This window comes from Chelonia mydas, chromosome 6 (genome assembly GCF_015237465.2).
Source record: "Chelonia mydas isolate rCheMyd1 chromosome 6, rCheMyd1.pri.v2, whole genome shotgun sequence".
NCBI lineage: Eukaryota > Metazoa > Chordata > Testudines > Cheloniidae > Chelonia > Chelonia mydas.
Genome location: NC_051246.2, coordinates 92,148,444 through 92,171,239, shown reverse-complemented (window position 1 = coordinate 92,171,239; position 22,796 = coordinate 92,148,444).

Below are 22,796 nucleotides of genomic sequence, written 5' to 3'. Positions count from 1 at the left end.
GGGTTACAACAGTCATCTTTGCCTTGACACGTGTACATAGTGCAGGGAAGGTTCTCACTACAGACAGAGTTGATTTTTCTCACTGACTCTTTCATGGCAAGTCAGTTCTGGGTGTGTTCTAGGCATTTCAAATGTTGCACGCTATGTAAGAGACTGCCTGGGGAGCATGTGACTCCCACCCCTACACACACACACACACTTCAGTGATACATCTTGTGATGCTGAACTATCTGCAGTCTGTTCCTGAAATACCCCTTCCAGCCATTGAATGGAAGGTATTCTTTCAATCAACTGCTACAAAATCCTGTCTGTGTATTATCATCTCCTTCATGGGTACAATTCCATTTGGAATGAATACACCTCCCTGGAGTCTTTCTACTTCAGTCTTTGCAGCACTAGTAGTTAGCCACCTCAGCTCTGCATAACTGATGCAGAATCCATGAAGATGTAAGATGTCAATTAAATTGTGAAACCCAAATTCATGGTGTAGCTATGCAGCGAGGTTTACATACAGTGGCGAGACAATTCTGGAACTGTTAAATACTATGTACTCCACAACTAAGAGGCACCTTCTTTGACTGTCTTCTGAAGGATGATACTTGCTGCTGGCCCAATTAGATGCCTCTTCATCTGTCAACCAAAGGACAAACTGCACCAAGTGAGACACAAAAGTAGCTGACTTCTCCTACAATCACCTGGTTTTGGAGAATATTCTGAGGTTTTCATTTTGGCTATTTTAGACTGAAGGGTTCGAATGGCATTATATCAGACCACTTGTTCGTTTGAAAGCTGTTCATCAGGCTTACTTGCCAGAAAAACATCCACAAAACATTTGGATAAGTTAAGTTCCTGCTTCAGATTACTAGCAGCTGGATAGCATCATTAATGTTGTTGTGCTGCATAAACAATGGTAGACTTGCCTCATCCATGCTGTGCGTGGACTGAAATTGCAGAACTGTAGTGTTTTCTAATCTTGCCTATAACTTGTTCCTGGAATAGCTTGCAGTTTGTACATATGAGGGAAGTAGAGCTTTGTAGCTTTAGTAGCTTGGACAGAAGGAAGAAGTTTTTTGTTGCACATAAGATCATTGTCTCTTCCATCAGCTGATTAAAATACACTGCAACAATAGTCACCTTGTGATATTGCATTAGATGGCTTGGCTTTGATTTTGTTTTCTTCAAGTAAGAAGAAAGGCATGTTGAGTGATAAACTCATCCCTACTGCAGTGCTATTATCTCAGCAGGCTCACTGGTGAATGAGCTTGGTCCATTTTAGTCTTAATAAACCATATGGGCAGGGGGCTGGGTGGTCTGTAACAAACCTAGCACAAGTCATCAGCAGGGCTGGAACCCAGGACCTTCAGCACCAGGTAACATAAACCCTGTCATCTGAGTTGCAGGATTAGCTCTGTTAACTGTTGGTAAATAGCAGACTCCATCTCTCTGAGCTAGATGCTAGAGTGTGTGTGTGTGTGTCTCTCTCTCTCTCTCTCGATGTACTAAGCCTAAGTGCCCTATTCTACTCTGGAGCATGCCCTGAGTCATGTAGCCATACACACCTTTGAGGCATATGGCTTCATTTGCACACTTTCACCTGATGTCTGTTATCAATGACTCATATCTTGGAGGTTCTAAGAATGGGCCACCTGGAAACCTAAATCTCTGTCATTGCTTGTTTGCTTTCCTTCAAGCACGTCTCCCTTAGGCTGAAACACCAGGAAGGCTGCAGACTCCTATTTTACAAAGTTACTTCTGCTTTCACAAGACCTCTGGGAATGGAAATCTGTCCTCTGGGCTGAACAATGTGGGTGGATAGCCGTGCCAACCGTTCTACTGCCATCATTCTCAGTGTTCAAAGAAATATTGACAACCCCTCCCCACTCCCCCAAGCAGATGGACCTGAAACCAACTCCAGCTCAGGACACCCAGTCTCTGGGAAATGTCAGAGCTGGATCTGGGTTTGCAGCTCAGCCCTATCTCTATTTTAAAGCTCAAATGTCATGGCTTATCTAGCAACAGCCCCTCTACAAAGCACCACCACTGTCTGTGCCCGAGCCTTCATCTTCTGCATGGTGTTCTGTAGCAACAGGTATTAGCCACGGCAAGAGACATGGCCCTAGGCTATGAGAGAGTACAAATAGCCTGATCTAATCTAGCAAAGGCTGTACCTGACAGGAAAAAAATTCTAGGGCTGCCAAGTATCTTACCTGAGGCTCATGCATTTGGCTGCCCAGCTGAGAGGTCACCCATTTAACAGAGCTGAAGGCAGAGACTCTAGTGGCCCCTGCCCTGCAGATACTGCCTCTGCCCTCTTTCTGCCCTCCAGGTGGGATCAGAGCAGGCACCAGTAAGTGGCTGATAGGAATGGACAATGATAGGCCCAGTGCATGTCTCAGGCTCCCTCACTGAGACCACAGCTATTTTCATGCAGACTTTGAGATCGGAAGAGACCATCATGATCTCTAGTCCAGGGGTGGGCAAACTTTTTGGCCCAAGGGCCACATCGGGGTGCAAAACTGTATGGAGGGCTGGATAGGGAAGGCTGTGCCTCCCCAAAGAGTCTATTCCCTGTCCCCTCCCCCTCCCCCTCCACTTCCCACCCCCTGTTCCCCGTCCCCTGACCACCCCAGAACCTCCGCTCCATCCAAGCGTCTCCTGACTGCCTGCCGGGACCCCCTGCCCCTTATCCAACTCCCCGGATCCTGTACTCTTACCATGCCGCTCAGAGCAGCATGTCGGGCTGCCGCACCGCCCGGCCGCAGCCAGACACGCTGCCGCACTGCCCTGCATGAGCGCACAGCCCCGCCGCCCAGAACGCTGCCCACGCGGCGGCGTAGCTGCAGGGGAGGGGGGACAGCAGGGGAGGGGCCGGGGACAGCCTCCCTGTCCAGGAGCTCAGGGGCCGGGCAGGGCGGTCCCACAGGCCAGATGTGGCCTGCAGGCCATAGTTTGCCCACCTCTGATCTAGTCTGACCTCCTGCATGTTGTAGGCCACAGAACTTCACCCACCCCCTCCTGCAATAGACCTCTAACCTCTGGCTGAGTTACTGAAGTCCTCAAATCATGATTTAAAGACTTCAGGTTACACAGAATTCACCATTGTTAGGCAGTACTCAGCACCCCTACCCCAGATGGCCAAGAGCCCCTCTGCACCCTCAGCTAACTGGAGAGACCCAGCATACCCTGACCCAAACACCTTCTAGCACCCAACTATCTATCTAGCACATTCCCTTCTGCCTATTTCTCTCTTGCTATTACACAACACATCTAATATGAAGGAGTCACGGGAGTCCAGTGAGGTTCAAATAACCATCTTTGCCAACTCCCTGCAGGGTGCAAGGCTTTGCTGCAGGGTGTACGCTACTGTTCTGCAGGACTCCACTGGCTTCAGGATCATAGAGGACAGTGAGGGCTGCTAAAGGTACCTAAAGAGATATTATCCAATTTCTATAAACTGCACTCCCCCAGCTTGGCAACCCAAGTCATAGCTGCCAGGTTTTGTGTAACTCCGTGTCTTACCCTCACCACTGCCCCTATGTTGCTTGAGGCAGGGCCAGTCAGCTTAACTTTGATATCTGGAAAGATACTAGAACAAATTATTAAGTTGAAGTTTATGGCTCTATGCAAGTATGCAGTTAGCTAATTAAATAACTTGCATAACATGTAATATTTAGCTGCACAAAACTCAATAGCTATGGAGAAATTTCAGAAGGAGAAGCATTCAGAAGGTGGACAAAGTAACCAGGGGGATAGCCATTCTAGACTTGATTCTGACTAGTAGGGAGGAATTGGTTGTGAATCTGAAGGCAATTTGAATGAAAGCGATCATGAAACAATAGATTTCATGATTCTAAGGAAAGGAAGGAGTGAGAGAAGCAGAATAAGGACAATGGAGTTTAAAAAAAAAACAAACAAACATCAACAAATTCATAGAACAGGTAGGTAAGGTCCCATGGAAAGAAAATCTACCAGATAAATGATTCAGGAGAGTTGGCAGTTTCTCAAAGAGACTATATGAAGGGTACAACAGCAAACTATCCCAATGTGAAGGAAGAATAGAAAGAGACCAACATGGTTCCATCAAGAGCTTTTTAATGACCTGCAAAGTCAAAAGGAATCCTACAAAAAGTGGAAACATGGATGGTTTGCTGAGGAGGAGTATAAAAGAATAGCACAAGCCTGTAGGGACAAAATCAGAGAGGCTAAGGCATCAAGGGACATAAAAGGCAATAAGAAGAGGTACTATAAGTACATTAGGAGCAAGAGAAAGATGAAGGAAAGTGTAAGTCTTCTGTTTAGTGGGTAAGGAGAGCTAAATAACTGATGACATCAAGAGGGCTAAGGCGTTTAATGTCCATTTTGCTTCAGTCTTCACTAAAAAAGTTAATTGTGACCAGTGATGTAACACAATTAATATTAACAAAAAGGGGAAAGGAACACAAAGCATAACAGGAAAAGAACAGGTTAGACTATTTAGATAAGTTACATGTATTCAAATTGTCAGGACCTGATGACATTCATTCCAGCGTACTTAAGGAACTAGTTGAAGCAATTTTGGATTTTTAGTGATTATCTTCACGAACTCCTGAAGGATGTGTGAGGTTGTAGAGGACTGGAGAAAAGTACGTTTCCCTATCTTTAAAAAGGGGAACAAAGAGCACCTGGGGGATTATAGACCAGTCAGCTTAACCTTGATACCTGGAAAGATACTGGAACAAATTATTAAACAATCAGTTTGTAAGCACCTAGCATATAATAGGGTGATAAATAATAGCTAACATGGCTTTGTCAAGAACAAATCATGTCAAACCAACCTAATTTCCTTCTTTGACAGGGTTACTTGCCGGGGGGGGGGGGGGGGGGGAAGACTAAGTAGACATGATTATATCTTGATTTTTAGTAAATCTAGTAAAGTTTTAGGTTTTGACACAGTCCCACATGACATTCTCATAAGCAAACACGGGAAATGTGGTCTAGATGAAATTGCTATAAAGTGGGTGCACAACTGGCTGAAAGGCCATATTAAGAGTTAGCAATGGTTCCCTGTCAAACTGTGGAGACGTAACTAGGGGGGTTCCACGGGGGTTTGTCTTGGGTGTGGTACTAGTCAATATTTTCATTAATGACTTGGATAATGGAACTGAGAATGTGCTTATAAAATTTGCAGATGACACCAAGCTGGGAGGTGTTACTTGCATTTTGGAGGCCAGGATTAGAATTCAAAACAATCTTGATAAATTGGAGAATTGCTCTGAAATCAAAAAGATGAAATTCAATAAGGACAAGTGCAAAGTACTACAGTTAGGAAGAAAAAAAATCCATGACTGCAAAAGGGGGAAATTAACTGGCTGAAAAGGATCTAGGGGTTATGGTGGAACATAAATTGAATGAGTCAGCAATGTGATGCCATTGCGGAAAAGGTTAATATTACTTTGGGGTATATTAACAGGAATGTTGTATGTAAGACATGGGCGGTAATTGTCCCACTCTACTTGCAGTGTGTGAGGCCTCAGCTGGAGTGCTGTGTTCAGTTCTCGGTACCACACTTTAAGAAAGATGTAGACAAATTGGAGAGAGTCCAGAGCAGAGCAAAAAAAATGATGATACGAGGTTTAGAAAATCTGACCTATGAAGAAAAGGTTTTAAAAAAAATCTGAGCATGTTAAGGTCTGTTTTCTCAAGACTAATCAGGCCCCCCTCAGTCTTCAAATATGTTAAGGGCTGTTATAAAGAGGAGGATAATCTATTGTTCTCCATATCCACTGAAGGTCAGACAAGAAGTAATGGGCTTAATCTGCAGCAAGGGAGATTTAGGTTAGATAATGGGATGGGGACTTTCTAACTATAAGGAGAGTTAAGCTCTGGAACAGGCTTCCAAGGAAGGTTGTGGAATCCCCATCACTGGACGTTTTAAAGGACAGGTTGGACAAACACCTGTCAGGGATAGGCTAGGTTTACTTGGTCCTGCTTATGCATCTATGAAACTCCTTCTGAGTTTCCAGTATTCCAGCTGGTCCAAGTCAGGGAGGCTCACCCCCCCTCCTCACCCCCCCCCCGGAATATCAGCTGTGACAATTTGCACAATTTTTACTGGCACACTTCAATTTTTATTCATGGTAACTATGCCAGGGGTCAGCTGCCCTGCTTGGTGTCCAGGAAGCAAGGAGTTAATTCCAGGCTGCGTGGGGCATAACAAATCTGAGGTGGGTATTGGAGGCTCAATCTGGCTTTCAGGGGGAATGCAGGAAACTCTAGAAATAATTGGGAGCTGTGCTAAGCTGAGCGGTTGTGGTTCAGGAAGAAAGCTTTAGATGAAAATCTCACTTGGCAAAAGGCTTTTGCCATGAACAAGTTGATCCTCTCCACCAGTTCAGTGTTTAAGCCTTTCCACCAGTTCACAGTTGTCCTCAAGATAAACACTCGGGCGGTAAGGATAAGGTAACCAATATGGGTAGAAGCTCAGACAGTTGCGAAGCCTCAGGACCATTAACCTCCATGCACAGCTAGAAGATGTGGTGCTTAACAAAATTGTAGACAATAATAAAAATGTCAGCAGGACACTTTAGATCAGTGAGAGTTCTGGCTTAGTTAAAGGCTATTAGGCTGTTTAGATTAGTAGCTTCCCTTGTTCCATTCAGATAAAGGAAGTGGTGACCAGCTAGGGAAATGTTACCTGACTGTTTTTTTTCAAGCTTAAAATTTCAAATACAAGAGGCCTGAGGTGCAGTTTCTACACTAAAATGCACCTGCAGAGTCTGGGGAATTAGGGTCCTCAAGTTTCACCAGACCCAGTAGGGCAGAAGGCAGGTGACCCATAGAAAGACGAGCCCCAAGTAGTTTAAGGTTTATATAGACAATATGTAAAGGAGGGGGATTGTGCACGGTCTCTTCATGGCTGTATGTATCATGTTTTACAGAAACCACTTTTTTAAGCACAAAATATTCCCCTAAGTCTGGGTTACATATTTAAGTTGGGCCGTGTCCTGTGCAGGTGCCCAGTGTGGGAGGACACAGAGAGCCAGCTTGCCCTCTCGCAACCTGTGCATGGACCAGGTGTAGTTTTGGTATTTGTGCTTCCAAGTCACTAGAATCCCCATAGAGGAGGGGAAGTGAGGAGAGAGACAGACCATGTTCTCCCCTCTCTGCCAGCTCCAGTTAGTGGAACTGGGCTGTTGCCAGATGGCTCTATGTTGCATCCTAATAAAGATGGAAGTGTGGCAATGCTGCAGCACCAGGGTGTCTCTACTCCTGCCTCCCACAGGCAGGGCTTCAAGCCACAATCCTACCCTATGTGAGCTGCAAATTGTGATGATAGTTTGAATTCTGAGCTGGATTTCTCATGTCCCCAGCCCCAAACAATCAGGGCCATTTGGATCTGGGGTTTAGTGTAGGTCCATCTCTGGTAAAGTTCATGTGTAAAATTGTATATTGGCTATGTAAACCTTAAACTACCTGGGGCTAGTCTTTCTATGGGTCACCTGCCTTCTGCCCTACTGGTTCATGTGAAACATGAGCATGGCCTGCTGTCTACCTCGTGGTGTAATCTAGGGAGGGTCATGGGCAGAACTTTCCCAGTGAAGGGTCATGACTCATGAACACTTACATCCCTCAATGGGCAGCATCTTATCAAGGAGGCCATTCAAACGTGCTGGCTTCTGATTTTTTGGCTACACAGTCAACATTAAAGATAGGGACTCTTTCTGCCATCTAGTGGCAATTTGTGTCACATTGCTCAGTCTAGAAGTTTAGCTAGCCTAGGCTAAACTAAATTGTTCCATCTTGCCTTGTTTCTTTGTCAAAAATGATTACAGAGGGATAAATCCCTCTAATTTTTGTACATAAATCTGGGAAAATACTGAAAAGAATTTTTGTGATTGTTCAGCTAAAGTCTTAAATGAATTTGCTTCACTTTTATCTGGCCTTTGTTTGCTTTCCAGGGATATTCTAAGGAGTGGTCCCCAAACCTTTTACCTTGCCCCCCACTTCAGAACCAGGACAGGAGCAAGACTGTGGCTCTGGGATGGAGGCACATGGACAGGGGTAATGGGGGAGTGGGGCTGGGGCCAGAGGTGGAGCTGGGTGGCACTCCCTCCCTGCCTCCCCTGGGGGCTGGCCTGGGCCCCAGCCATGCCCCCCTGAATGTTTCTCTATGTCCCCCTAGGGGGGGTGCATCCCACAGTTTGGGGACTTCTTTGCTAGAGGATGAATCTTCTGGCAGGAGTAGTCTCAAGCAGCGAATTCTAGGCAAGAATATTCACAGAAAGTGAACTTTTGAGTTCATAAATGTGAATAAACCTGCTTCTACATTTGGGCTCACTGAGAGAAAATGGAAACAACAATTGATAGCTATGTCCAATCAAAACTGCTCCAAACCACAAATGTCACTTCCTATAAAATACATTTAATGAACTTCTTGTGCAGTCTACAGATCAAGTCGTCACGCTAATTATTCAGTGAATGATTCTGATTACATAATGAAGTTGGGAAAATTGTAAGCTGTTTGCAGACAATTTGCAAACAGAAAAGTTAAATTTGTCTGATTATTTGCTTGGCTTTTTGGATAGTTTTCTTTTTATGAGAGAATTTATAGGTGATTTGTAAATGGGACTTTTTTTTTTTTTTGGTTCTCATTTACTGTTCTGTGATGTGTATAAAGAAGTCATGAAAGGATTTTTTTTAAAAAAAATTCATACCAGAAATTCAGTCCTGTCTGTGGTGTGGGGTTTTTTTTGTTTTTGTTTTGTTTTAATATGGAAGATTCTGTAGAGAGCCAGCAGCGTAATGAGATCGCAAGTAACAGAAGTGAAGCCAGAGAAGGGATCTTTAACTGGAATACTCTAGGTGTGTGGGTTTTGTATACACCTAGAACTTAAATAGCTGATAAACAGTTAGGAGAAAGCTCCGTTGGAGAGAGATTTGACATTTGTCAACTCTCACTTGACAGGACAGAAATCTCCCTCTCCAATCCTGTGGTTCTCCTGCAAAAACAGGGAAGACGAGAGTGGATATTCCTGATATTTGTAAGGTAAACATAACTGACACAGTCAGACTACAAGTCTGTTAACTTACTCTAAGACCCTGGTCAAATCACTTCCCCTCTCTTTGACCCAATTTCCTCACTTACAAGCTGGGGATAATGATTTTGACCTATCTTTGTAAATTGCTTGGAGAGCTACTGTTGTAAGTACAAGATATTTTTCTCTCTTGATACACATTGAACACCTGTTGATGCCAAGGGTTGAGCATGAGAGTTGAGCAATTTACTGTCTGAGCTATGGTTGGACCTTGGAACTGTATGAAAGTAACAAATAACAATTCTCACATGAACTCATAAAATGTGGTCTTTTTATTCTGTATTTTGCATCCTTAATTTTTCATTGTCCATGAAAAGGTCACAAAATTGCCTTTCCCACATCAAATGCAAATGCCGGTTCTAGCTGCAAAGCCAATTCTGCAGGAAAAAAGGGCCTATCTTTCCTTGACCTGTGAAACAGAAGAACTTTCATCCCACTGGGGGCCATTTCCAAACATGACAGTAGATTGATTTAAAATGCTGATCTTACTCGTTATTTAAATCAGCAAGCTTGATTTAAATAATTTACTTTAATGTTTTCCATTTGTCCTTTTCAGTTATTTCTCTAAAGAAAGTTTTTTATTTTTATCAGTTAGTATAACCATTAATACATGCTGATTGGCAACCAGATAAAGCCTTTACATTAAATTTGGTACCACTTTTTGTTAAGAAGAGGAGATACTATATCTGTACACATTTATTTAAAGTTAAATAGCTTAACACACTTATTCAGATTTGTAATTTTAATATTTTTGTTTGAAAATGGTGAATGCTGCTTTTTTTATTTACTAGATTTAAATTTTTTTTTTTTTAAATCAGGAGTTTGTGTCAAGTTGTAGTCAGCATTTCACTTTCCATCCATTAAAATGCACAAAGACAACATATTAAAATTGTTTTTATTAAATAAATCTACCTTAAATGTACTGAATACATAAGGGAAAAGTAAGTTTATCAAATTATGTTTTGCATTTAAAATTAACTCTTATTAAACAATGGACATATTAACTATAGTTAGTGAATCGATGGACTATTTCTGGTCACTGTGGGCCAGATTTTCAAAAGTATTGGAGCACCTAAGAATGCGGATAAATGCCAAGTGGCATTTTGAAAAGTGAAATTAATAGACATTCTGAAATTCCCACTAGAAACCTGTCTGCATCTTTAGGTGCTGAAGGACATTGGACCAGATTTTCAAGTTTTTAGGATTACTAGGTTGCTTCTTCATCTCCCAATCATTTTCTCAACTCTGAATTAACTAGTCCCAGTGAAGAAAATATTCTCTTTGCACCTGCTAGCTAAACTAAAACTGAAAGTAAGGCAAAAGCTTTTCTCCACAACAGAAACTGAATACACTTTTATATTTGCTCCACTGTAAAGACTGAAAATAATATGGTTACTTAATGCAGTCAGTGGTGGATTAGCCACTGGGCCAACGGGCCCCCCCGAAAAATGGGCATCCCTCTGCCCATCTGGAGCTCCTGCTGGGGAGCAGGGGAAGCCCCTGTGACCTGGCAGGAGCAATGGAGGGAGTGGGGGGTGGAACAGGGCAAGCCCCCACACTCCAACTCCATTTCCCAGGCAGGAATGTGGAGGGGTCAGGGGGGACTGCAGATGGAAGGGGTGGGGAGGGCGCCCCCCCACTTGCTCTGGCCCAGGGCCCCACAAAAGCTTAATCTGCCTCTGATATGCAGTACATGACATTGACATTTATAAAGCTTAAGCTGACCTCAAAGAGAGAGATGTTTTCCCCTGATTCTGTAAGTATTTAAAAATACAGCATCCTTTTACCTTATTAAAGTTTGAAGAGAGCTCATTGATGCAGCAGATGTTATTTATTTAAATGATTTTAGTAAATTTAGGTTAGGTTAATATAGGTTGTCAAAATTTCAAATTTAATTTTAAACAGTTTTATTTTTTAAACGAAAAATATATTTAATTTAAACCAAAAATTTAAATACAGTAGAGGCTCAGTTACAAACAGCTCAGGAATGGAGGTTGTAATCAATGGATTTGTAATAAAAAATAATATCAAGTGAGCACTCTACACTTTGTATTCTGTGTTGTAATTGAAATCAATATATTTGAAAATGTAGAAAAACATCCAAAAACATTTATAATTTTAAATTGGTATTCTGTTACTGTTTAACAGTGCGATTAAAATGGCAATTAAGTGCGATTAATTTTTTTTAATCGTTTGACTTTTAGATTAGCATTAAACCCAAATAACCAAAGAGTGTGTGTCGCTCCTTCAGAGATGCTGGAGAATGCTCTTCCCTCTGAATCTGTGGGGACAGGATGGGAACGATATGCTGCTTGAAGGGGTAGCAGCGAGGCACCACAGCAGGATGTTGTCAGACACCATCCTGCTGGAAGTGCCTTCATTCAGATTAGGCATCGCTGAGGTCACTGGCTACTTGTGCTAATTAAAGCTCTGTGGCTGTTTTCACAAATAGTTGTGTCAACACCTGGCTAACGTCTATCTTTGGTAATTCTGTTCTGCCTCTCCACGTTTTCCCTGTAATTCCAACTGGACATGGGATTTTTCTTCTCTTCTGCTTGTGTGGTATTACTTGCTGGGTTCCATTCCAGGAATGGCTGCATTTCACTTGTGTATGAATTGATTGGGTTATAAAGTGCTTTAGGCGTCTCTTGGAGGGAAGATGTGTTAGAAATGAAAGATTATTATGAAAATTCATATTTTGGAGCCTCAAATGCAGAGTGGCCACAAGTTAGGCTGGTAATCAGCCTAATCAATCTACAATGAGTTTCTTTTTATTGTGCACGTATTGCAATCTTCAGCCACATATGGAAAAACTGCAGAAAGATCCAGGCTACAGGAAAACATCTACCCTGACAAAATGTCAGCGATATTAGGGGTCTCTAACCTCTCAGGAGACTGGTGGAACATGATTTCCAAAGATGAGGCCCCTACAATGAGAATGTCCTTCCCCTGATGCAAGATTCTAATGGTCCTCCAACTCAAGCACTTCAGCTGTTGAGTAGAAGCATGAGGAAAGAGGTGGTTTCTAAGGTGGCCAGGCCCTAATTTATAGGTCAGAAGTAGAATCAATTGGATTTTCTACTTTGATGGATGTCTTCACTTTTCCTTTGGACTTCTATTTTATCTACTCTAGTGGGCTCCTATGCAGGAGGGTGGGCTGTATATTTTGTGCTAATTATTTTTTTTACTTGGCTTATATTAATTTAGTAAAATATTTTACTAAGTTATCTGAGATCTAGGAGTACAAAATACTGTACCTATTGGAAGCAGGTCCATGTCTGATTTCCCTCCCGCCCCATCAAGACTTGCAGTTGAACCCAAACTCTCCATTTCCCAGCTTTTGCAGCTTGCATTTGGTAGGCAGAGTCCTTGTAGAAAATGGGTGGAGAAAGGGAAATCAAGAGCCAGTTAGAACAATAATCTAAATGTGTGCTCCCTGCTGTTCCTGTTGCTTATCCCAGGCATCACACGAAGGATGCCACTCCAAGTTCCTCTGCTGGTCAGGATTATATACAAAGCTTGACCAGTAGGACCAAGTGCATCCTGCAGGCTTCTCTTCTGTAAAAGACTTGTTTCCATGAGTTGCGTGGAGGTGCTAGGAGGAATGTGCACTAGACCTTGGACTTCATGCCTTTTAATCAAGCTGCATGTAGGAGGTGCCCATGTCTAACGGTAATACCATTTTATTTTAGGCTTTCCCCATCTTTCCTACCAGAGAGGAAGAGGCAGCAACATTGTACTTGGTGAATGGAGAAGACTCCATGCTAAGCAGTGGAGGATGAGATTTTTCAAAAATCCATGACACTGAATTCTCTCTAGGTGCTTGGATCTCAATGCAGTCTGGGTAAGGTGGAGAAATGGATGCCGTACTGGTGAGCAGCAGGGAGAAGTTTGGGTAGCATGGTAGGCCCCTCAAAGTTCTGCAGTACCTGCCTCTCTGAGTTAAATGACACCTAACCTTGGTCAGCCCTGGAAGGACACTTTTTGTTCAAAAAAAAAAAAGAAGAAAAAATGTACACGGTGATAAGACCATTTCCTTTCTCACAGCGTCTCCTTTAATGTCAGGCCTGAAATATGAAGTCATTAGGGGATATTAAAACAGTGCTGACAAACTAATTAACAAAAGACATTACGCCGGATGGGCTCAATTTATCCTTTTTAATGGTTCTTATAAATGGGTGCCGCCAATTAAAATTAATAAAGATTTACCAGCGATTGCCCAGCATACACTGTTAAGGAGCTCCACTGAAGGTCGCCTTAAAGTCAGCCCTGTTAGTGCTGGAAGTTCAGCTCCCAACGCCAAGCTCTGCTAAGTTGCTCATGGTTATGTTTTCCAAGGCAGTTTCTCTGTCTCTGTATTTGGCTTGAGTTTGCCCACTTCTGTCTCCATCTCGCTACAAATCCATCTATCTGTGTGTTGACTCTGTTTAAAAAAAAAATTCTCTCTCCCCCCCCCCCCTCCTTTACTGGATTTGTCAGTTTTCTAAGCAGAATCTCATCTGTCAATCCTAATGAGAACATGCTGCTTCCTATAGCTCTTTGTTTTGAGGAGCTCAGAGCATCTGGAAACACAGTTTCCTCTTTAAACATCTCTTTATTTTCTTCCAGTGTGACTATTCTGAGCATTGATCAAACAGTTTATTTAGATTCTAAATAACTGTTACCTTCTACCATGTTCATACCCCATTTTATTCACAAACATTCCCGAGAATAAGCTGATGACTGGGGAATGACTGAACTAACCCCTGTATTTATAGATCCCGATGGCACTTGCTATTCTCATGTTGGAAAAGCTTCAGTCAAGCATTCAGGGAGCAAGATCAGTCTAGCACCAAACATAGCAAATGGCTAAAGTGAGCAGTTCGCAAACAACCTGGTGGCTGAGAATTAGCATCAGCTGTTCAGACAATTACAAATAGAGTAAATCTTTTTTACAAAGTCTGCAGATAATTCATGAACAGAAAAATGGCTACATTTGTTGGACATTTTATATGCAACTACTAACTGAACAGCTCAATTCCAGTCTTTCCCCCTCTTTTCCCTTTCTCTAAAGGGGTAGGAGTGGTGTACTCACTGTACATTATTCTCCTTTGCTCATCCTCAAAATAAACACTGGCATGAGGGCTGTGTTGTAAGTCAATAGGTATATTACTTCCTGTTTGGAATAGGAGTTTCTGTTTCTGGCTCTTTTGGGGAGCCATATGTGCAATGGAGGCTTCATATGGGAGTTTGCTATGAAGAGTCAGATTCTACCGTAAAAGGTAGGAAGTACCTGTTCAAAAGGGACAGTTGCTTGGCATAGTCAAATGCTCATGCTACTGCCATTTATGATTCCATCCAACAACTATTGCCAGCCCAGTCTTCTGGTGGCAGCATTGAGTGACAGGAGGATACATTCTGGATTTTCATGTGCATACTGAAGATGATCATCTTTGAGACATCAAGACTGCAAATACTGTTGAAGAGCATTAAGCAGTGCCAGATCTGTTCTCTTATGGGGGCTATGTAGAGGACTTCTCTGGGTGGAGGACACAAGAGACCAACCTGCACAAGGTTCTCCATTCTATCCTATTGCTTAATTACCAAAAGCAGATCCCTGAAAGAATCAAACATCAGTGACTGGGGCTTTCTTTGAAGCAATAAATCATTACTTACAAAATAAAGGGAAAGAGAGACTCCCTGCAAAAGGTGACAAAGGAAACTATCTGTGAGCTGTAAAAATGGTTAGAGCAGCTCATTCAGTGGAAAACTATCCTGATTAGTGAGACCCAGGGCAAAGTTCTACTTTCGTATCCCCTGATGCAACCCTAGTGAAATCAACTGGGTTGCGTCAGAGGAACTTGGGAGAATTTGAGCCCCTATAGAGAGCTGCTGAGTTAGTGCATAGCTGTAACTAGATCATTAGAGCCAGTTACTCTTAGTTTACTCCTGCTAGTGTCTCACCATCCCAGCTCTTCATTCTTTAGTCTACCAGATGCACACACAGGAGATGTACAGTAAATTCTAGGAGTGAGTATAGCCCCTTCTGTGCAGCTTGAGGGACAAGCTCCAGTGGGCAATAGCTTCATTCAGATTCTCAGACTATCCTGGAGATAAAAAAGAAAGGGAAAGGGGAGAGGGTAGCTTGAGGAGATAAGAAGGAAGGGACAGGAAGTGAGGATGAAAGGAAGGAAATAAAAGTAATGGGAGAGTATTTTTGAATACAGTATCTTTCAAGTTTTTTCGTCATCATGGATTGGTGCATTTTATTAAAACTTCAGCACAGAAGCCAACCACAGGCAGGGGCAGGAAACCATCTCCCCCACCCACATGTTGCATAGTTGACCAGGTGCACTCTCATTCCTGGTCAGAAGGATTAGGTATTAACTACTGCTAGAGGCAGGCTACTGGATTGAAGGGAACGTGAAAACAACCACTGCCCTCTCCAGACCTTCTAACCAGAAGATTACATTGGTAGAAAATGAAGGACCCTGGATGGATTTTTTTTTTTTTCAGTAAGGGTTTGTGATTTCTGCTTACTTGTCTTTGTGCTGCTTTCCCTGTGAGGAGACATCAGATAAAACTCTGAAGTATTGACAAGATCCAGGAGCACAGCAGCCAATAGTGCGTGTGAACTCTCTCTCAATGGAGTAATGTTAGGTTTCTTACCAGGAGTCGGGCTCTGATCTCTGAGCCACATAACCATTTGGATAGCGACCTCAGTGTGAAAGAGTTTACAGAACTTCCAGTTTTACTATTCTCAAGCTGGCAAACCGAATAACCTGTAAAAAGCCACATCCATGTAAGACCAGTTTGGGCAGGGCTTTGCTGATCTGGTAAAACTGACGTTTACAGACCAGATGTCTGCATGCCAGCTTGAAATCTTGGTTGTGGTAATGTGCAGGCTTTTGACTCTTCCTCTTCCACTTGACTTCAATTTTATATATTCCGTAAGAGCTCAAAATGTCCCGGCAGCAGGTCTCTGGTTGAAGTTCCACCTCCTGTGCTTTATCCCATTACTCTTAAGATCAGAGGGATTTAACTCTGTTACCGTCCCATGGTGTAGTTTTGAAACTGCGTGAGACAGCACAGATTGGCAAGGGCCTGTAGGTTTGGAATGCTCCTTCCAGATATCCTCACTAACATTGTTCAAGTTGGGGACCTCTTGTTTCTGTATTTCCTGGCTATTCTGTCTGCCCTAATACAATGTCTCTGTGGTACAATCAGTTAGCGCATTTGGCTGTTAACTGAAAGGTTGGTGGTTTGAGCCCACCCAGGGATGTGCTCTATTTAAACCCCGAGTGCTTTGAACAACTTTCAAGTACATTTACACTTGCTGTCACTGGTACCTTCTTTACCCAAATGGTTCACAGACTACAATGTGGGTATACGTTGCGGGAGGACCACCTTTATACCTTTTTCTCTTCCAGACTCATTGACTGATTTGAGCACGTTGCTCAGTCTGGTGGCTCTTTGTAATGTTAAAATACTCAGAGGCATTCGGGTGCCATGATATTAATGAACAAAACAAAGATTATTTCTTCTGGTTTTTTTACTTTGCCTGTTTGTTTTCTCCACTCCTCTTTGAATCTGAATTAGTCAGAGTGGTCACAGCAAGACCACAGGCCATGTTATTTGTGAATGCCTCAACACTTGTTATATTTGACATTGTTGGTATGAAATATTGGGACTTCCTACTCCATGCCAGACCGTGAATTCTCCAACGTGCTCTGAAAGTGAGGATGCAAGATAGGAGAGCTCACTCTCTGCAAGGGGAATCTTTGGATGAGTAAGCAACAGGCAGAGGCCAGTGGTTCCAAACAACTGAGCTTTGCAGGTTCCTCAAACAGCCCTGCAGAGTGGGATCACCAGCTTTTGTCTGCACTCTCAATATGCAGTGCATTAATCGTGCCCTCCCTAATTCCTGCTTCAAGATAAATCTCTTGCGCTCCCATTATTTGGATAATTGCTGTGGATTATATGGCAGTCGGGTGCTCTTTGGCAGGGAGAGATTAATGGGGGACGATTCCTTTGTTTTGATTTCATTTGCTAATTGCTGTATGGAAAGGTGGCTATGTTCATTCATCCTCTCACCCTCGTAGGTAGCAGGGTTTGATTTGCTTGTGCTGGGAAAGGAGTAGGTTGCCGGAAATCCTAGATGGTTCTGCACCTTTGTTTTGCTCTTTAGACTTGAAGATTCTTGAGAGGCAGGACACTTTTTTAGCATGTAGTGTATATAGGGTGCTTCTGTGTGTATGTACTTGTGTGCACACAAGCATGATTGACCAGTAGTGCACAAGAAGGGGGAGGGAACACAACAAATCATCTGGATTTTGGTCTGAAGCTGTGTCATCATGATTTTGAGTCACTCAGTCTTCTTGTATTCCTGTCAAACTCTGCTGGTAAAGAGCAGGCACCTCATAGAAAATCTGAGTCAGTATGTTAATTGAGCTTCCATCGGTGTGTATGACCCTCATTCTAGCCATTGGACTATACCAAAAGCCGCCTCCTGTGAGATGCTAAGTGTCCTCACTCCTGAGGAAGTTGAAGGCACTTAGCATCTCACAAATCTATCCTTAAACCAATTCCTTTGCTAGTTATTTTAGAAGCTGCTTAATAAAAAAAAATCTCCAAATATGCAGTTTATTCAGATTTGAAAAGATGCAAGAGGCTGAGAGGACTGCCTGGCTTAGGGAAATGGGCTTTTGGAGTCTCAAACTTTGATCTAGAGGGCCTGAAAATTGTTATCATCTGTTGGCTGTTCTTTGGCCTCTGTGAAATGACTTGAATGTTACTGTCATTTCTACTGAGACAGATGTCAGCATTCCACAGACTCCTGCCAGGATTGGCACTAATTGCCCTTTTGGTTGGCAGCTTCAGCAGTAGTTATGAAGAGCCACTCTCATCCCAGCAGAGCCCCTTGAGAGCAAGTATTGGATTGGTACAATGGCAGGAAGTTACATGTGTGAAGACGCTCTACAGCTCCTGCTGTGATGTAATTTTTTTCTGTGGATAAATGTGGTACTTTGCTCTCCAGGACTGTCAGTCTGATACTCTTCACTAGAACTAAATTCATTTGGGTGTGGTGTAGTAGTAGTTAATAATTTTATTAAAGTATACAATGGGGTTGTATACCCTGTACTGGTAGAAAGAGTTAACTGAAGCCAGGGAGCAATTAGTGCACTCAAGTGCACCTAGAGTGTGGGCCAACCCCAATTTAGGATAAGTCCCAGCTGAAGGGAGCAAGATGACTAATAAAGGAAGGATTTCAGGGCCCTAGAAGGAGGTGGGAGGCCCAAGAGGAGCAGATCCCAAGAAGGGAGCTCTGGCAAAGTGCCAGGGGAGACAGTGGAAAGCCACAGTTGCCATGAGCCTTGACTGAAAGGCTAAAGCCCAGGGAGGCAGCCTGGGGAGAGAGGGGGTCAGGTTTCTAGAGGAAAGAGACATACAGAGAGCCTTGGGAGAGGCAGACAGGAGCAAGGCCTCCAAAAAGAAAGCCCTTGGAGGTGCTGCTTGGTACAACAGCTGGTCAGAACTCTGCAGATCCTGGGTAAGGGCAAAGAATCTGTGGAGAAGTGAGCCCAGGAAGGGCCTTGGGGGAAAAGGGCCTAGAGATAGGCTGAGTTAGGAAGGAGTTTGAGGAAGCAAACCTTAGCTACCTGCTGTAGGGTCCCTGAACTGGAACCCAGCATAGAGGGAGGGTCTGGGAGTGGCCTACTGGCTACCAGTGAAAGTGACATGAAAGTCATAGAATATCAGGGTTGGAAGGGACCTCAGGAGGTCATCTAGTCCAACCCCCTGCTCAAAGCAGGGCCAATCCCCAATTTTTGCCCCAGATCCCTAAATGGCCCCCTCAAGGATTGAACTCACAATCCTGGGTTTAGCAGGCTAATGCTCAAACCATTGAGCTAAACAATCAAAAAGCATGTGAAGGATAGTGAGTTCTCTAGAAGAGTAAAGCCATGGCACAGGCTCTAGAAAGGTCAACAAGTTACCGCTCCCTATACATGCAGAGGGTTATTTGGTGCTACATCCTACAAATGTAGTCTAAACTGAAAATACATCATACTGCCTGGGAAGGACCTAGGAAGAAGTCCTCCTGGGGTAACTGGCATTTGCCATGTAGTGCCCACCACTTGGAATGGATTTAGGAGCAGTGTACAAACATAATAGGCTATCCTACCTGAAACTCAAAGTGGGACCCTCAGGGTCTGCAGGCAGCTGCTCTGTCTGCAGTAGGAGCTGAGCTTTACTTTCAGGAAGCCACTCTTGTACGCACCTGTCATCTGAAAGCAGTGTTTTATGGGAAATCGTTAGTCGGGCCTGAGGAAGATTGGTTATGTGACATAATGTCCTTGAATTTCAGATGAAATGGAGGGTGTGTGTGACTGTGGGATGGGGATGGTGGGAGAGGACATTTAGTCACATGTCTTCTGCCAATTTGCCAACCATTGTGATTGCTGGTAATAACCTATTCCTTAGGGTGACCTTCCAGATCTCCTAATCAGGTACTGCTAATTAAAAGATAACAGGCAGGTGACCTCCGCAATGAGGGCAGTGGAAAGGATGCTAATTCCTGCACAGAGATGGTAGATCTTAAACAACAGCATGAAACTTTTAAAATACTGTAGCAGCTTTTCCGTATTCCAACTTGTTGTGGGGTGGTGTTCTCTCTTCCCTTTTTAAAGCAAATTGAATGCAGGTAAGAGATGCCCAAATGAGCCATCTGGAAATCTGAATGCTCTGGTTATTGTCAAAACAGTTACAGCATGGGGAAAGGTAGGAGAAGTTACCCACTGTGCCTCACACCACCTGATCAATTTATTTCAATTATTATTTATTTGTTTTGTTTTTTTTGGGGGGGGGGGGGGGGAAGGTTACTTACAGCATGAACCTAGTAACACTACTGCCATGCTGAGCTCCTTTATAGGAGGGAATCTTGAAACTTCTACTCTGTGCCCAAGAGGCTGGACAGGTTGGTTTCTGCTCCCTGACATGTAGCACACAATGCAGTAGACTTAGGAAATATTAGCATGTAACTATACATTTACCCATTTTCCAGGGTTGTGAGCAGTAGAGGCTCTCACCACTAGAGAACACTGCCACTACTATCTGAAAACATGATGAAGCTCTGCAAAACCTAATGGAAAAAGATGTTGGTTTAGTGCTTCTGTACCTGCCTCTCTTCCACAAGAGAACAATCTGGGTAATACATTCCAGAATATTTAACTGGGACGTGTTTAACTTGCAAGCATTTAACAGGTTGAATGCCCAATTCCCTATTCTTTAGACGGACTGATTGAAAATCTGCCCCCAAGTCTCTCTTCCATCTGGGTAATTGCATTCTGCCTCCTTAGAATTCCTCTTGCAACTTCAGTTGGAAATAGGATTCTTTCACTTTCCCTTAACATACATTGTGTGGGTACTGTACAGCTGTTAAACTACTAACATGTTCCAGTGCAGAGGTCGCTCCTGTTACTGGGTGAGTTGATTCCTGAACTTCTCTAGTATCCATGCCTAATAGGGTCAGAAGCAGCCAGACTTGTTCAGCACAGATGCAGAAGCCTCTTCTGTGGGTTTATGGCACTGTGACTCTTCAATGGGGAGCTGATCTGCTGAGGGTAGGAACTGGAGGAGGACCTCTTTTCATGGCATCATCCTCCATGCACCACTTGAGCTTGTCAGCACTCTGCATGGAACCCTCCCTGTGCTGTGTAATGCTCCTGACAGGGTGGTTGGAGACTGTGACCGTGGCAGCAGGGTGTGGAGGAGGAGGCTGTGCAGTTATGAGGCAGTGGAGTATGAGGACCAACTCTCCTTTGCTTTGCTGTCCTACCACTCTCAATTCCCCCTTGTCATAAAAGATAGTTTCAGACTGCGGCCTTTCTTGTTCTAAGACGGGACGCTAATCCTCCTCCTCCAGTCCCGATAGGATAACCAGAAACTCAAGGAGTTGGAAGCTGTTTGTGCTGCCATCACAGGACCAGGATCCCATGGTGCTAGATGCTGTTCAAAACACAGAACAAAGCAATGGTCCCTGCGCCCCCCCCTCCCAAGCTCTCCTGAGTAAATTACTTCCCTGGAGGGGGTGGTTTTTCCCTCCTTTACAGAGCATGGAGTCTCTCTAGAAATAAGGTGGTATCAAGGAGAAATAGGATCTCCAGCCAGAGAAAGCCCTACATGATTAATATGGAGCCTGAATGTGAAGCACGATTAAGAATGTGGCAGCCCATCCTGAACTTACCCAGGGGAAACTCACAAAAGCAAACCCAGCCCATAATAGCCGCTAGTCTCCATATATTATTAAACAAATAACTTTACTACCAAATGAAATTTAAAATGCAGCATGCAAATAAGCAGTGTCCTCAGCAGAGGTCACGAAGGTCACTGCCATTGATTACCCCTCCCACCCACCCACCCATGGGATGTTGTGTTTCGGGAATACTAACTGGCCTGTCCCAGGCTGTACTCAAGAAGAGGGAGCTCACAGATGCATTTAATCAATCAGAATTATTGACTGTGTTTTTGGGGGAATAAATAATGGTCAGTGACCTGACTTAGCTGAATGTCCTTTCCTTGCTCCCCAGAAGGCCAAGGGAAAAAAAGAGATCTTGCCATCCGAGGGCTATGGCCAGAGTCTGTCCAAGCAGGTTTTCTGGAGTGATTCATCTCACCCAATCCCTTGCATTAGGATAAGGGACAAGAGCAATGCCCTGCTCTCTTGTTGAAGCCAGTGTTGGGTATATTCATTGGAGAGAGATTCCTCCAATGTGGCAACTCTCCAAAATGGAGTAAAGCCCAAATGATTGCACCAGGGGAGTCTTTGCTTTTGTGGGAAATAGCAAATGCACATCAATCAGGGTGGGAGGAGGACCGCATAGCAGCCTGTAAAATCTTACCAGACCTGACCATAGTCGCAGCTTCCTGGCCTTGGGGCAAGTCTAAATGTACCCTGCAATTTTTGTTCTTGAGTTGCATCTGGTTGTATGGCTATTTCCTCTAAGAAATGATGAGCAAAACCTTTTGGGCAGACTCATTCTAGTTTCTACTACAGGACAAAGCCCGTGGGTCTAAAACTACTAAAGATTTTCTTGTTGCACCCCAATTTATGGGTGCTTCACTTGAAAAATAGGGGGTCCTGGCACAAAGAGATTGGTTTCTTGAAAGTACAGTATAGGGGATTGAGAAAAATAGTGATCATGGCACCATGGGTGGAAGCACTCACATTCCCTTGTGTACAAGGCTAGAGAATCCTCAAGGACAACAGAATTAAGAGCATTAAGATGCTCAAAGTTTAAATTTAAAATTAAAAAAAAAAAAGGTGTTGAGGGTAGAATGGACATGTGCAGAGACCAAACAAATGTGCAGTCAAGACCGCTAGTGAAAAGGTAAACTTGCAGAATGAGGTACAATAATTGTAGTGGAAAGGGTGAAGGAGGAGAATATGGGCGCTCACAATATAGTGGAAGCAAGCAGGAAGAAATGGGAACATTAATAAAAGAGAACAGTGAAATCAGTTGAGAACTGTAAAATGGCTGAGCTTCTGAACTGCTATATAAAATCCATCTTGAACAAGAAACTAAAAAGTATGGATAAAATGTGAGGAGGACTGTAGGAGGGTCGAGACTTACCGGTGCGGCTGGTCATCTTGGGAATTAACTCTCCAGCATACGGAACACTTCCTACTGGCTAGTGTCTTACCTGCCCCTGGCCCCCATGTCCCTCCCAGACCTGCTACCCCTT